At 49.1% G+C, this 15,396-nt stretch overlaps 1 protein-coding gene and 1 non-coding gene across 2 annotated transcripts in view; one reads left to right on the top strand and one right to left on the bottom strand.

Moving 5' to 3' along the window:
• Positions 1 to 15,396, top strand: part of KCNN3 (potassium calcium-activated channel subfamily N member 3) — a 138,696-nt gene that overhangs the window by 3,328 nt on the left and 119,972 nt on the right. The window lies entirely within an intron of this gene.
• TRNAT-UGU (transfer RNA threonine (anticodon UGU)) lies at positions 15,139 to 15,210 on the bottom strand. The gene has a single exon. It is a non-coding gene; the product is annotated as a tRNA-Thr (tRNA).

The following is a 15,396-nucleotide window of genomic DNA, read 5'->3' on the forward strand; positions in this document are numbered from 1 at the left end:
TCCATCTTGGCCAGCGTCCAGGACTGGGCGTGAGGGGCCGGACCTGCACGGCAGAAGATCCCAGCTTTTTTCGCCCAAATTCTGGAAGCAGGCTTGCTTTTAAGCACACCTTTGGCTGAAAATGTCAGCCGCACGTGCGCTAAGGGCCATGGCTGGAGGGCTTTTCCCTTGCAAATCTGGCTACTCTCCTTCTGACCCCAGCCGAGGTCTAACCTGGTGCTGTCCTGTGGCAGGGAGTTCCAGAGATTAAGTGTGTGTGATGCACAAATTACTCTTGCAGCACCTGGCTGATTGCTGGCTGTAAGTGGCCAACTTGGTCCTCAGGAAGTATGTGTGTATGGGGGGGGGGGAGACTCCAGGCACACAGCCTCATTGCCAGTGTGGTGTAGTGGTTAAGAGTGGTGGTTTGGAGCGGTGGACTTTGAGCTGGAGAATGGGGTTTGATTCCCCGTTCCTCCACATGAGCGGCGGACACTAATCTGGTGAACTGGATTTGTTTCCCCACTCCTTCAGATGAAGCTTGCTGGGTGACCTTTGGCCAGTCACAGCTCTCTCAGCCCCACCCACCTCACAGGGTGTCTGTTGTGGGGAGGGGAAGGGAAGGTGATTGCAAGCTAGTTTGATTCTCCCATAAGTGGTAGAGAAAGTCGGCATATAAAAACCAACTCTTCTCCTTCTTTGGCTTGAGAAGCCAGCAAGAAATTGCAGGCAGGTGGAAATTATATCTAGTGGCAGGAAGTGCCATCAAGCCGACTTATGGCGACCCCGTAGGGTTTTCAAGGCAAGAGACAGTTTGCCTTTGCCTGCCTCTGTGTTTTGACCCAAGACTTCCTTGGCCGTCTCCCTTCTGAGTACCAGTCAAGGCCAACCCTGCTTAGCTTCCGAGACCTGATCGAGGTAGCCTGGGTGAGCCCAGGTTGGGGCTTTTTAAGCCTAGCATCTCATTTTTATCATACTAGAGAATGCTAATCTACCTTCTTTTTTAAAAAGATAGGTCCAGTCTAACTGCACTTGGAAGTTAAATGCAGAGTCCACCACCATCCCGGATCGCTTCCGTTATCACACTGTGTGTCCATGGACAAAATTCCATATCCCCTTGGGTCTGAATGGGTCCTTTTCTTAAAAAAGAAGGGAAGTTTCCAACCTCATGATTATAAAAGTGGAAGAAGAGTATGCTATCGATTCACAACCTACTCATAGAGACCCAAAACCATAGAGTGGTCTAGGCAAAAGACAAAAACAGGTGGCTTGCCATTTACTTCCTGCGTGGTGTAGTGGTTAAGAGTGGTGGTTTGGAGCGGTAGACTGTGATCTTGAGAACCAGGTTTGATTCCCCGCTCCTCCACATGAGCGGCGGAGGCTAATCTGGTGAACCAGGTTAGTTTCCCCACTCCTCCACATGAAGCCAGCAGGGTGACCTTGGGCTAGTCAGTTCTCTGAACTCTCTCAGCCCCACCTACCTCACAAGGTGTCTGTTGTGGGTAGAGGAAGGGGAGGTGATTGTAAGCCGGTTTGATTCTTCTTTAAGTGGTAGAGAAAGTCGGCATATAAAAACCAGCTCTTCTTCTTCCCCCTCCGTGTAGCAACCCTGGACTTCCTTGGTGATCTCACATGAACACATGAAGTTGCCTTATACTGAATCAGACCCTCAGTCCATCAAAGTCAGTATTATCTACTCAAACCGGCAGCAGCTCTCCAGGGTCTCAGGCTGAGGTCTTTCGTATCCCCTACTTGCCTAGTCCCTTTAACTGGAGATGCCAGGGATTGAATTTGGGACCTTTTGCATGTCAAGCAGATGCTCTACCACTGAGCCACAGCCCCTCTCTCCTTGAGAGGCAGCATGGTGTAGTGGTTAAGAGTGGTGGACTCTAATCTGGAGAACTGGCCTTGATTCCCCACTCCTCCACATGAAGCCTGCTGGGTGACCTTGGGCTAGTCACAGTTCCCTCAGAACTCTCTCAGCCCCACATATCTCACATATCTGTTGTGGGGAGGGGAAGGCAATTTTAAGCCACTTTGAGACTCCTTAAAGCAGGGGTGGGAAGCGTCAGGCCTGGGGGCCATTTAAGGCCCGTGAAATCATTTGGTCTGGCCCTTCATGGGTCCTGGCAGATCTCTAGCTCAGAAGGATCTAAGACTGGTGATCCGCCCCCTCCCTCGGACAGGAATAGCCTCTATTCAAGGCGGATGTGAGTTTGTTTTGCCAAGAAAAGGAACCTTTTCCCCCCCTTGCAGAAGAGTCGTTAGCTATGGAGCTGCTAGGACCGCCCACGAAACTGTGTTAACCCTTTCCCACCTGGGCCATGGAAAAACGTATTCCCTCTGTACTACAAGAGGGCTGGGGGCGGAAGTGCTTACAATGGAGGGGTTAAAGGGGTCAGGGCCAGAATGCATGTGGGGGTGGGGGAGTTCTTAGCCAGTGTGTCCTCATTTCACCCCTGCAGGTGGAGGTAGCAGGAGCCGGCTGTAGAATTTGGCCCCAACTGTAGAATCCTGTGCCACCAGGTGGGCGAGTGCACCACCGGTTTGGTGCTTGCCTGCTTGCCTGCACCGGGCGGGGGGGTCATCTGGGGCAGCTGCCTGCTTGGGCTTGGTCGGCTAATTTTTAAGTTGATAATTTTGTATGGCCCTCAAATGATGTTATAAATATCCAAATGGCCCTTGGAGGAAAAAAGGTTCCCCACCCCTGCCTTAAAGGAAGAGAAGAGCAGTGTATAAAAACAGCTCTTCTTCTTCTCCTATCCAAGTACAAACCAGGGCCGACCCTGCTTAGCTTGTGCGATCTGAGAAGATCGGGCTAGCCTGATATATATGTTTTGCTGGTGTACAAGGTGCTTTAGAACATAGGCTGGCTTCTTCCCCAAAACCTAGGACAGAATGGAGTAGGGGGAAAGACGAGCGAAAGGAGGGAAAAGAACTAGCAAGAGTTACAGTTTGGCCTTTTTTAGGTACGATGCTAAGCATCGCTTTGCAGGATAAGATCAAGGACCGTATAGTTCTGTTTTTCTGCAGCAGCTGGCCAGAGGACTCTGGAAATCCCCAGGCAGGTCACGAAACTAACAGCCTTCCCCTATTCACCGCCAGCATCTGGTGTACAGAGGTATGCTGCCATTGGACATGGAGGTTCCATTGAAAATCTGATTACAGATATCCTTTGATCAACCCGTTTTTCTTCGCGAATCCGTCGAGCCCTCTTTACACGTGTGGCCTTCAAGCTAGTGAGCTAGTGGCAGTGAGTTCCACGGAGCTAAGGGCACTGACCACTGACACACACACCCCGCTCCAAGTTTCCAGGCTTGTGAGTAGTTGTCTCTCTCCCCCACCCATCCCTAACATTCAGACCTTTCCCTCTTCCTGGCTCCTTTGTGGTACTGTTGGACTGCTCATGCTTATGCCCATTTTACAGATGGGGATTTGAGGCTTGCTGGCAGCGGCCACATCACAAATAAACCAGGCCTTGGGCCTTGATCGGATGCATAAGAACATAAGAAAGGCCATGCTGGATCAGACCCAGGCCCATCAAGTCCAGCAGTCTGTTCACATAGTGGCCAACCAGGTGTCTTTAGGAAGCCCACAAACAAGACAACTGCAGCAGCACCGTCCTGCCTGTGTTTCACAGCACCTGATATAATAGGCATGCTCCTCTGATCCTGGAGAGAATAGGTATGCATCCTGACTATTATTCATTTTGACTAGTAGCCATGGATAGCCCTCTCCTTCATGAACATGTCCACTCCCCTCTTCAAGCTTTCCAAGTTGGTTGCCATCACCACATCCTGGGGCAGGGAGTCCCACAATTTAACTATTAGCTAGGTAGATCAAAGATAGGCTGGTGTCCATTCTCAGCTGGAGTAAGTTGCATATTTTTGTGGGAGAAGGGAGAAACTTGCTTCTCTACCTCTGGGTAATGCATTTAGGAGCATAAGTGTGCAGTTTTTCTTCCTTCCTCATAACACTAGAACGCGGGGGTCATCTGCTGAAGCTGGAGGGTGAGAGATTCCAAATGGGTTAAAGGAAGTATTTCTTCATGCAACACATAGTAAAACTGTGGAACTACCTGCCTCAGGATGTGGTGATGGCTGCCAACTTGGAAGGCTTGAAGAGGGGAGTGGACATGTTCATAGAGGAGAGGACTATCCATGGCTACTAGTCAAAATGGATATTAGTCATGATGCATCCCTATTCTTTCCAGGATCAGAGGAGCATGCCTATTATATTAGATGCAGTGGAACCCAGGCAGGAAGGTGCTGTTGCAGTCGCCTTGCTTGTGGGCTTCCTAGAGGCACCTGGTTGGCCACTGTGTGAACAGACTGCTGGACTTGATGGGCCTTGGTCTGATCCAGTACAACTTTTCTTATGTTCTCAAGCTCTGCCTAAATGAATTCTGGAGTGTGTGGAGATTGTGCTCACATGAAGCTGCCTTATACTGAATCAGACTATCGGTCCGTCAAGGTCAGTATTGTCTACTCAGACTGGCAGTGGCTCTCCAGGGTCTCAGGCAGAGGTCTTTCCCATCACCTACTGCCTGGTCCTTTTCAGCTGGAGATGCCAGCTATTGAACCTGGGACCTTCTGCGTGCAAAGCAAAGGCTCTTCCACTGAACTAAAGTCCCTCCTCTACAGCTATGGAGGTTGGGAAGAGAAATGATATACCTGCCCCACTCCTTAGCTTTGTATATTTATTTTATTTATCAAGTTCCCCCTTCGCCTTTCCTAGAAAACCGCTTGAGAACCTTTTAACATTTTTTTCAGTCCCACCTTCCCCCCCCCTAAAGTGGCATATGTCTCTTCTTCCATTCAACCTGCACAACAGCCCTGTGAGGTAGGTGGCACGGGAGAGCTAGAGCCTGAGTCCCCCCCCCCGGTCTTAGCCCAAAGCTCTAACCCCTACACCACACAGCCTGTAATTGCTTCCCCTTCTGAGAGCTTTCCTATCCTGCATCGCTTGAATTCTGATCCCCTGGGAAGCGGTTTTCACTGCATTTTGGTCCTAAGCCGATCCTGGCGATGGAGCTTCAGCAGCTAGGCTAAAACTGCTTGGCTGGCTCACGTTCCGGCATGCAAGTCCTGATATTTTTTGGGGAGAGGTCGTGCTCCCCCCCAATCAAGAAAAGTTGTTGTGTCTGCTCAGCACCCCAGTTTTCTTGTTCCAGGGCTGGCTTCCCAGGCGAAAATTGGTTCACAGAGGCCGACCGCGGAGGCTAAGACCGAGACGAGAGCCAGGTTTGAAGTTCAGATCTCGGTTCAGCCGTAAAGCCTTAACTGGGTTGCCTGGGGGAAGCTGTTCTTCTCGCAGCTACGGTGTTGCGTCTGCCGCTTCTCTTTCTTCGTCTTCCTAAACTGATTTTTAGCCACGAGGGGTTTGCTAGCAGCTTCCAATAAAAAAGAGTATCATTAAAAATCATTTGAGCCGCCCCCCGCCCTACCGCAAAAACACGAGCAGCACTTCACAATAAGACAGAAAACGATCCCTGGTTACGCTTTATTTGGGGCCGGAGGAATTAATGCTCTCGTGAGACTTCCTGCCTCGTTGATAAGTTCGGGGTAAGTAATCTCCGTTCTGCAGTATGAGGCAAAATTGATACCCCGCTCCCCCCCCCCAAACATAAAATTAGAAATTAAAAAGTTGGAAGGGGCCTAAAGACCATCCAGTCCTACCCCCGCCCCGGCCTATCCAGGATGACCTAAAACATCCCTGATAAATAATTGTCCAGTTTCCACTTAAACAGTTCCAAGGAGGGACAACCCATAATATGTTGACCGAATAAAGTGGGTGCAGAGGACAGTGATGAGGATGACGAGGGGCCTGGAGACCAAGCCCTACGAGGAAAGGCTGAGGGAGTTGGGAACGTTCAGGCTGGAGAAGAGGAGGTTGAGGGGGGACAGGATTGCTCTCTTTAAGTATCTGAAGGGCTGCCACTTAGAGGAGGGCAGGGAGCGGTTCCTGTTGGCAGCAAAGGAGAGGATTCACAATAATGGGTATAAATTACGGGTGGGAAGGTACCGGCTGGATATAAGGAACAAATCTTTACAGTAAGGGTTCTTCAGCATTGGAATCGGCTGCCTAGGGAGGTGGTGAGCTCCCCCTCGCTGGCAGTCTTCAAGCAGCGGCTGGACGAACACTTGTCAGGGATGCTCTAGGCTGATCGTGCGTTAAGCAGGGGGTGGACTAGATGGCCTCTTTGGCCCCTTCCAACTGTATGATTCTATGATTCTAACCCTGGGCAACTGATTTCACCGCCGAGCTGTACTTATTGTTAAAATGTTTTCTCTAATATCCTGCTGATATCTCCCCATCCTTAATTTAAGCCTGTTTGTATCAGTCCTGTCCTCTACTGCCAACTGAAATAGTGGCCTCCCCTATTCTAAATGACAGCCCTTCAAATACTTAAAAGAGTAACCGTATCCCTCTTCAACTTGCTCTTTTATTTTAAAAAATAAAGTTTTATTTCAACACACAAGCAAAACATATATACATAAAACATAAACAGTCATAATATTGTTGAAGGCTTTCACGGTCAGAGTTCATTGGTTCTTGTAGGCTATCCGGGCTGTGTGACCGTGGTCTTGGTATTTTCTTTCCTGACGTTTCGCCAGCAGCTGTGGCAGGCATCTGTCCTTCAGTGTTACTCCTCTGAAGATGCCTGCCACAGCTGCTGTCAGGAAAGAAAATACCAAGACCACGGTCACACAGCCCAGATAGCCTACAAGAACCGATAAACAGTCATATCCATACAATTTATGTGGAGCTTACTTTTTAAATTTGCATTTTACTAGTTCACCTCTTTCATGTCTCCCCTTAGCCTCCTTCTTTCCAAGCTAAACAGCCCTAAGCGTCTTAACCGTTCCTCATAGGGCCATTGCTCCAGCCCCCTAATCCATTTGGTTGCTCTTTTCTGCACCTTCTCAAGCTCTGTAATATCCTTTTTTAGGTGTGGTGACCAGAACTGTACACAGTATTCCAAGTATGGAATCACCATAGATTTGTACAAGGGGAGTATGATATCAGCAGTTTTATTCTCTATTCCTCATCTAATTATGGCCAGCATGGAATTTGCCTTTTTTACAGCAGCTGTACACTGGGTTGACGTCTTCATCGAGCTATCCACTACCACCCCGAGATCCCTTTCTTGGTCTGTCGCTGCCAGCACAGATCCCATCAGTGTATATGTGAAGTCGGGATTTTTTGCCCCAATATGCATCACTTTACACTTACATTGAATCTCATTTGCCATTTTAATGCCCATTCTTCCAGTATGCAGAGATCCTTCTGGAGCTCTTCACAGTCCGATTTTGTTTTAACCACCCTAAATAATTTGGTGTCATCTGCAAACTTGGCTACTTCACTGTTTAACCCCAACTCCAGGTCACTGATGAACAGGTTGAAAAGCACCGGTCCCAACACAGATCCCTGAGGCACCCCACTGCTCACATCCAGCCATTGGGAGAACTGACCATTGATTCCTGCTCTCTGCTTCCTATTTTTCAGCCAGCTCTCTTATCCCATGACTATGAAGTTTGCTTAGCAGTCTTTGGTGGGGCACTTTGTCATAAGCTTTTTTGGTTCTCCTCGCCCCTAGTCCAGCACTGTAACCACTGCATCACCCTGGCTCTAGATAAATAATAATCCCAGCAGGAGACCAGCCTCCCTCGCAGGGTTGTTGTAAGAATTCGGTTGCGAGCAACAGTGTGGGAAAGCACTGTGCAAACACCCCCGCCCCCATTTCTTTCTAGTTGAGCTCCCTGTTCCTCCCCTCCCTTTCCCGGCTTCCACATGAACAGTTCGCTTTTGTGGCTGCGTTTGGAAAGCCGAGGCAGAGAAGCTTCTCTGCAGGAAAGGAAGCGTTGGCATGGGAACTCCGGAGGGCCTCAGAAGGATGGCAGGAGCCGGGGTTGCTCTTGGGGTTGTGTGCCAAGGAGAGCGCCCCCCGCCTCTTCTCTCCCCCCCTTTCGAAAACTGTGCTGAACGGGACGCTGGCGCCGTGCCCTCATTTGGGTTGGCGTGATCAGAAACACAATAACAGGTCCCAAGGCCGGGACCAGGGTGGGAACGGCGCTTTCTTCTCTTGCCAGTCAGCAACTAAAAATATCTCCCCCCCCCTTTCTGCCTGGTATGGGCTCCAGGGAAGCATGAGGGTTGGTGTGTGCTCCTCCTGGCCCCCCCACCCCATGAAGAGCTGAACATTGCTCAGTGATGCCTCTGAGAGAGAGAGAAATGCTGGCGATCAAAGGTAGACCGTGTGATTCCCTGCTCCAGGGCCATGGAAGCTGGCTGTGCTTTTTGGATTTGCCATTGGCACTCTGCACATGCTCAGAGGCACCCTCTTAATTAATCGGCTCAGAAGTGACATGATGGTAGGTTGTGTGTATGCATTAAGTGCCATCAAGTCGCTTCCGACTCATGGCGACCCTATGAATCAACGTCCTCCAAAATGTCCTATCCTTAACAGCCTTGCTCAGGTCTTGCAAACTGAGAGCTGTGGCTTATTTTATAGAGTCAATCCATCTCTTGTTGGGTCTTCCTCTTTTCCTATTGCCCTCAACTTTTCCTAGCATGACTGTCTTTTCCAGTGACTCCGGTCTTCTCATAATGTGACCAAAATACAATAGCTTCAGTTTGGTCATTTTAGTTTCTAAAATCAGTTCAGGCTTGATTTGATCTGTAACCCACTGATTTTTTTTTTGGCGGTCCACGGTATCCGAAACACTCTCCTCCAACACCACATTTCAAAGTAATCTACTTTCTCCCTATCAGCTTTCTTCATTGTCCAGCTTTCGTACCCATACATAGTAATAGGGAATACTAGGGCATGAATTAACTTGATCTTGGTGGCCAAGATTATATCTCTGTGTAAGCTACAGGTTACACAGAGATATAATCTTGGCCACCAAGATTATATCTCTTGGTGATTATATATCTCTTGGTAATTATATCACCAAGATCTTGGCCAACCTACCATCTTGGAAGGTTACACAGAGATATAATAAAGGAACGAACCTACCTTATAGGGCCGATGCTACCAGCAAAGTACTTTCAGCAACTCAAAGTGCTGTTATACATTGTATGTTTCCCACTCTTCCCCAAAGAGCTCAGGAGAACTGATACAGTTCTTGTCCTCCCGGCTGTCCTCACAACAGCCCTGCAAGGTAGATGAGGCTGAGACGGTGACCTAGGATGGCCTGGTGGGTTTCATGTCTGATGGGCGGAAGGGCTTGAACCCAGGTTTCTGCAGCCACTGTTGGGTACTCGGTCCAGCGTCCTATACTGTCTCTAGTGATCATCACAAGGACTGATATCACCTCCATCCTGAACGCTGTGCGTGTTTTCCAAATAGGAAAACTCTCCCCGTGCACGCACAAACCAGATGGGAGAATCCAGCTGTGTTGTAGATTTCTCTCCTACAAAGCAATGGTCTCTGGGTTTTTTTCTAATTGTGTGTGTGTGTGAATTGCCATCAAGTTCCTTCCGACTCATGGCGACCTTATGAAGCAAATGTCCTCCAAAACATCCTATCCTTAACAGCCTTGCTCAGGTCTTGCAAACTGAGGGCCGTGGCTTCCTTCATAGAGTCGATCCATCTCTTGTTGGGTCTTCTTCTTTTCCTGCTGCCTTCACCTTTTCCTAGCATGACTGTCTTTTCCAGGGACTCTTGTCTTCTCATAATGTGACCAAAGTACGACAGCCTCAGTTTAGTCATTTTAGCTTCTAGGGTCAGTTCAGGCTTGATTTGATCTAGAACCCACAGATTTGTGTTTTTGGCGGTCCAGGATATCCGTAACACTCTCCTCCAACACCACATTTCAAAGGAATCGACTTTCTTCCTGTCAGCTTTCTTCATTATCCAGCTTTCACACCCATACATAGTAACAGGGAATACGATGGTCATGAATTAACTAGACCTTATTTTATTTTTAAAAAGATTTTTTAAAATAACTATAAATCGAACAGAAAAAAGAGAAAAATAAAAGCCCCATCACAGCAACGATTACAATTACATTGAAGAAAAAAGGAAAAAATATATACATATGAAATATTAAACAGGATATCCAAAACAATATATGATGTGGGAATAATTAGGCTGAAAGAGGGGCAGGCCCTGGTTCACCTCACATGTTTCTTGGCGCGAAATTTGAAGCCGGGTCTCCTAGGGTGTAGTCCAGGACTTTGACCAGAACACCAAGCTGACTCTTGCTAAGGATAAGTCCTTGAAATGTGGCCACTTTAGCAAAGCGGAGCAGTAAAACTGCAAATTGGTCCCTGGGGATTCTCATGCTCGGCACCGTCTTTGAGCTTTGACTCCTGAGTAAATGTGCTCTTAGAATGGAGAAAGTGGGCAAGAGAGCCAGCGTGGTGTAGTGGTTAAGAGCGGTGGTTTGGGGCGATGGACTCTGATCTGGAGAGCCAGGTTTGATTCCCCGCTCCTCCACATGAGCAGCGGAGGCTAATCTGGTGAACTGGATTTGTTTCTCAGCTCCTGCACATGAAACCAGCTGGGTGACCTTGGGCTAGTCACAGCTCTCTTAGAGCTCTCTCAGCCCCACCTACCTCACAGGGTGTCTGTTGTGGGGAGGGAAAGGGGAGGTGATTGTAAGCCGGTTTGATTCTTCTTTAAGTGGTAGAGAAAGTTGGCATATAAAAACCAACTCTTCTGCTGCTGCTTCAGCTGGCGGGTTTGTTTTGGCTTGCCAAACCTTGCATACCTGCTGTGGAGACTTCTTCACCGCAAAGAAATCACAGCCAGCATGCTCTGCGTAGGCCTTTTACATGTGCATTTTTTATTTATATCCTGCCTTTCTCCCCGGCTGGGACTCAGAGCAACTTAGGACATCATTCCTCCCCCTGCCTCTTGTCTTCTCACAATAACAACCCTGTGAGGTAGGCCAGGCCAAGAGTTTGTGATGGCCCAAAGGTCACCCAGCGAGCTTCTGTAGTAGAAGTGGAGATTCGAACCCAGGTGGCCTGGTATCCTAGTCCATCAGTCTATCTACTACACCACACTGGCCAGCATGGTGTAGTGGTTAGGAGCGGCGGACTCTAATCTGGAGGACTGGGTTCACTTCCCCGCTCCTCCTCATGAAGCCAGCTGGGTGACCTTGGGCCAGTCACAGTTCTCTCCGAACTCTCTCAGCCCCACCTACCTCACAGGGTGTCTGTTGAGGGGAGGGGGAAGGAAGGCGATTGTAAGTCGCTTTGAGACTCCTTAAAGGTAGAGAAAAGCAGGGTATAAAAACCAGCTCCTCCTCCTTCTTCTAAGATTCTCTGTACACTTCTTTAATAACTTCTGGAGAGGCAGAGCCCGCATGAAGAAGAAGAAGAGCTGGTTTTTACATGCAGACTTTCTCTTCCACTTAAGGGAGACTCAATGCAGCTTACAATCACCTTCCCCTCCCCACAACAGACACTCTGTAAGGTAGGTGGGGCTGAGAGAGCTCTAAGAGAGCTGTGACTAGCCCAAGGTCACCCAGCTGGCTTCATGTGTAAGAGTGGGGAAACAAACCCAGTTCACCAGATTAGCCTCCACTGCTCATGTGGAGGAGTGGGGAATCGAACCCGGTTCTCCAGATCAGAATCCAGGCCAAACGTTTCTTTGAGTCCTTGGAGCTGTGCGGCGGATCCCACAAAACCTAGAACGTGACACATTCTGTTAGAATATCTGTAAATAAATGAGTATATTGGTACGTGACAGGCCGTCGCTGAAAATCGTGCCAAGTACACAACAGACCAGCTACGAAAATGTTTTAAACTCGTTGTTCCATATGACAGTAATGAAGAGGATGGAACTCACGTTGAGGAGCCAGCCCCGTCTGGTTGTATTTTAATTTATTTGTTAAAGGGAAGGGCACTTCGAGCTCTGCCAACAGCCGAGGACTTGCTGAGCTGGGGTTTCGGTGTTTGCTTTTAATTTGTCGTGTGCGGATCACCTTGAGGATCGGTCAGCGGAAGGGCAGGGGTGCACATATTTGGAATATTATTTTTATATCAACCCCATCCTGCTTTTCACCCTCACGACGACTCAAAGTGACTTACCACGTTGGCACCTTCTTCATTTTATCCGCACAACGACCCTACGAGGTAGGTTAGGCTGAGAGTGGATGACAGGCCCAAGGTCACCCAGCCTGCTTCCATGGCAGAATGGGCATTTGAACCCAGATTTCCCAGATCCTAGTCCTACACTGTAACCCAGGGGTGTTAAACTCAGTTGTTGCGAGGGCCAGATATGACATAAATGTCATTTGATCGGGCCGGGCCATGCCCCGTCAGCCCAGATTGGGACCGTGGGGGTGGCTGCCTCGACTGGCTCGCAGGCCAGATCAGAGCTCCCAAGGGGCCGAATCCGGCCCGTGTTATGTTTGACACCCCTGCTGTAACCACACTGGTTCATGTACCATGTATCCCCCTTCCTCATGTGCACCATGTATCCCCCCTCCTCATGAAGCTCAAAGAGATGTATGCATGCTGGATTTAATGTCCAGAGCCTCACAAACCCAACCTCAAATATTGATGACGGCAAGAAGAAGAAGAGTTGGCTTGTATACCTCGCTTTTCTCTACCTTTAAGGAGTCTCAAAGCGGCTTACAATTGCCTCCCCTTCCCCTCCCCACAACAGGCACCCTTGTGAGGTTGGTGGGGCTGAGAGAGTTCAGAGAGAATTTTGAAGAGCTCAAGGTCACCCCGAAGGCTTCACGTGGAAGAGCGGGAAATCAAACCTGGTTCTCCAGATCACATTACGAGAAGACAGGTTCTCCAGGTCAGAGTCCCCCAGAAATCCCATTGAATTGTCTTGATAATGTGCTAAATGGCGATGTGGGACACCTCTTGGTTTGATTTTGGGTTGGGAACCATCTGTGTCTTGTGGCAGGTTACCATCCCCCAAGTCTGGGAAGGTGTGATTTGGGATGGCCCTAAGCTTGTTTGGGAACCCCGTGGCGCAGAGTGGTAAGCTGCAGTACTGCAGGCAAAAGCTCTGCTCCCTACCTGAGTTTGAATCCTACCTAAAGCTGCAGCGGTCTTGTTTGTGGGCTTCCTAGAGGCCCCTGGTTGGCCAGTGTGTGAACAGACTGCTGGACTTGATGGGTCTTGGTCTGATCCAGCATGGCTTTTCTTATGTTCTTATGGAGTTTTAAGTGTCATTGATATTTATAGTTGGATTCAGAAAACAGGGACAAGGAAGCCTGAATAAGGTACTAGGTACCAACTTGTACTTAGACTAATAGAATTATAGAATTGGAAGGTACCCCTAAGGTCATCTAGTCCAACCCCCTGCACAGTGCAGGAAATTAACAACAACCTCCCCCCCACACCCACACTTGATGGAGTCCTGCTTTCCGCAGTGGCCTCGGTTAGGAGTTTAAGAGTATGGCTTGATTCTTCCCTTCCCCTGGACAAACAGGTATCCAAGCTGGCAAAGACAGTGTTTTATCACCTACACTGAGCCTGCCAGCTGGCCCTCTACCTGTCCCGCTCTGACCTTGCCAATGGGATGGAAGGCTGGTCCAGTGGAACATGTTTTCAACTTTTGAAAGGAAAGGTGGGCATTAAGTGTGCAAAGCAGGTTCTTTGCTGCTGAGCCACGGCTCCACTTGGGCCTCACCGCCTCACCCTCCAGCCTTCCTCACAGGGTTGTTGTGAGGTTAACACAGAGACGTGGAGAATGACGTCAGCAGCTTTGGGTCCCCGTTGGGGAAAAAGGCAGGCCATAAATGAAGGAAATCGCTAATAATAATAAAGGGGTAGGATGAAGAATGTCAGACTTCTAAACAGTTTCAGAGGGTTGCTGTGTTGGTTTGCAGTGAAAGAGCAAAGTTCGAGTCCATTTAGCACCTTAGAGACCGACAAGAAAATCTTGTCAGTCTCTAAGGTGTCTCTGGACTTGAACTGAGACTTCTAAACAATTGCTCACCTACAAGGGTTTCCAACAGGCCTGGAGAAAAAATCTCGTCCTTTTAATAGAAGCTAATGCTTGGAAACGGGTAGCCAAACTCTTTCATGGCTTGGACGTAAACATAACCTGTTAAACAACATTACATTAAGTCCTTATTAAATGGGCATTTTTTTCCTCCCCTGGCCAGTTGGCAACCCCACTGGAGGACAGAATGCCATCACGGGAACACGCAGCCCTTTCAAAGATCCAACTTATGCCGCTCCTCTCGTCACATAGAGTCTTCTAGGCCTGCCAGTGTGACCTTCTTTCGGTCTGAGAATATATTCTCTGTGGGCAAGCGGGCGCCAGGCGGGCAGAGGTCCTCCTGTCCTGGCAGTGCCAGTTCTGATCCAGGAGGACGTCTGTCACGCGTCCTCTTCTCTTGAAACAAATAGGCATCCCCTTCTGCTGGGTCCCGGATCACCAAGTTCAGTGGGGGGTGGGAGAGCAGAGGAAATCCCCTACCGCCGCCCTCTTTCTCTGCGGGTGAGGCTGGGGGCAACCTGTCTGCTTCGGAGAGGGGTTGGGAATCTCGGACAGCTGGAAGAACGCTGCGGAACATCCTCGTTCTCCAACCCCCCCTATTGTGCGAAGGAAATCGGAGCCGGTTGGCAAGAGTGCCCCTTGCGTGGGCGGGGTGGGGTGGGGATTAACAGCTGTGAGCAGAGGCGGGCAGAGAGAATTCCCTTCCACCAGGGCTGGGCTCAGCGGCACCCTCCCTGTGGGAATGCCAGGCGGCATTCTTCCGTCTGCGTATTGTGATCTTTTGATGCTCTTTGCCCCTTGCGGGGGGGTCAGTTTATGCTCCGCTACGCTTTTGGATCTGTTTGAAGTCTCCTCACCACCACCTATGACCCCATTCTATACAGGAAGGGAGGATCAGAGTAGATAACAATTCAACCCTTTTCAAAAAAAATTTGAATCAGTTGTTTTTTTTTAAATTAGGCAGTATAATGTTTGGGCTTGAACATGCTTCTCTTTTACGAATCGCTTGGTTTTAAGACGAAATCTGAACTTTGTGCAAATATGTAATCTTTGCAATGGAACCAATTACAAGTTTTGGGGTTTAGGTCACACGAACACATGAAGCTGCCTGCTACTGAACCAGACCCCCCGGGGGTCCATCAAAGTCAGTATTGTCTACTCAGACCCGCAGCGGCTCTCTGGGGCCTCAGGCTAAGGTCTTAAGCATCACCTACTTGCCTAGTCCCTTTAAGTGGAGATGCTGGGGATTGAACCTGGGACCTTCTGCATACAAAGCAGATGCTCTACCACTGAGCCACAGCCCCATCCCATGTGATTTACATGTGTTTTGGGGTGGGACCATGGCTCAGGTAAATTGGCTTCATTTCATAAAGAAAGAATGGTGTGGGAAAGATCTTCATCAATCACAAAATGGTCCTGGTTTGTATCTGGGGGGCCAAAGCCTGGCAAATCTGGGGAGGGTCTGGTGAACTGGATTGGTTTCCCCACTC

Source organism: Euleptes europaea, chromosome 7, assembly GCF_029931775.1.
Source record: "Euleptes europaea isolate rEulEur1 chromosome 7, rEulEur1.hap1, whole genome shotgun sequence".
NCBI classification, from domain to species: Eukaryota; Metazoa; Chordata; class Lepidosauria; order Squamata; family Sphaerodactylidae; genus Euleptes; species Euleptes europaea.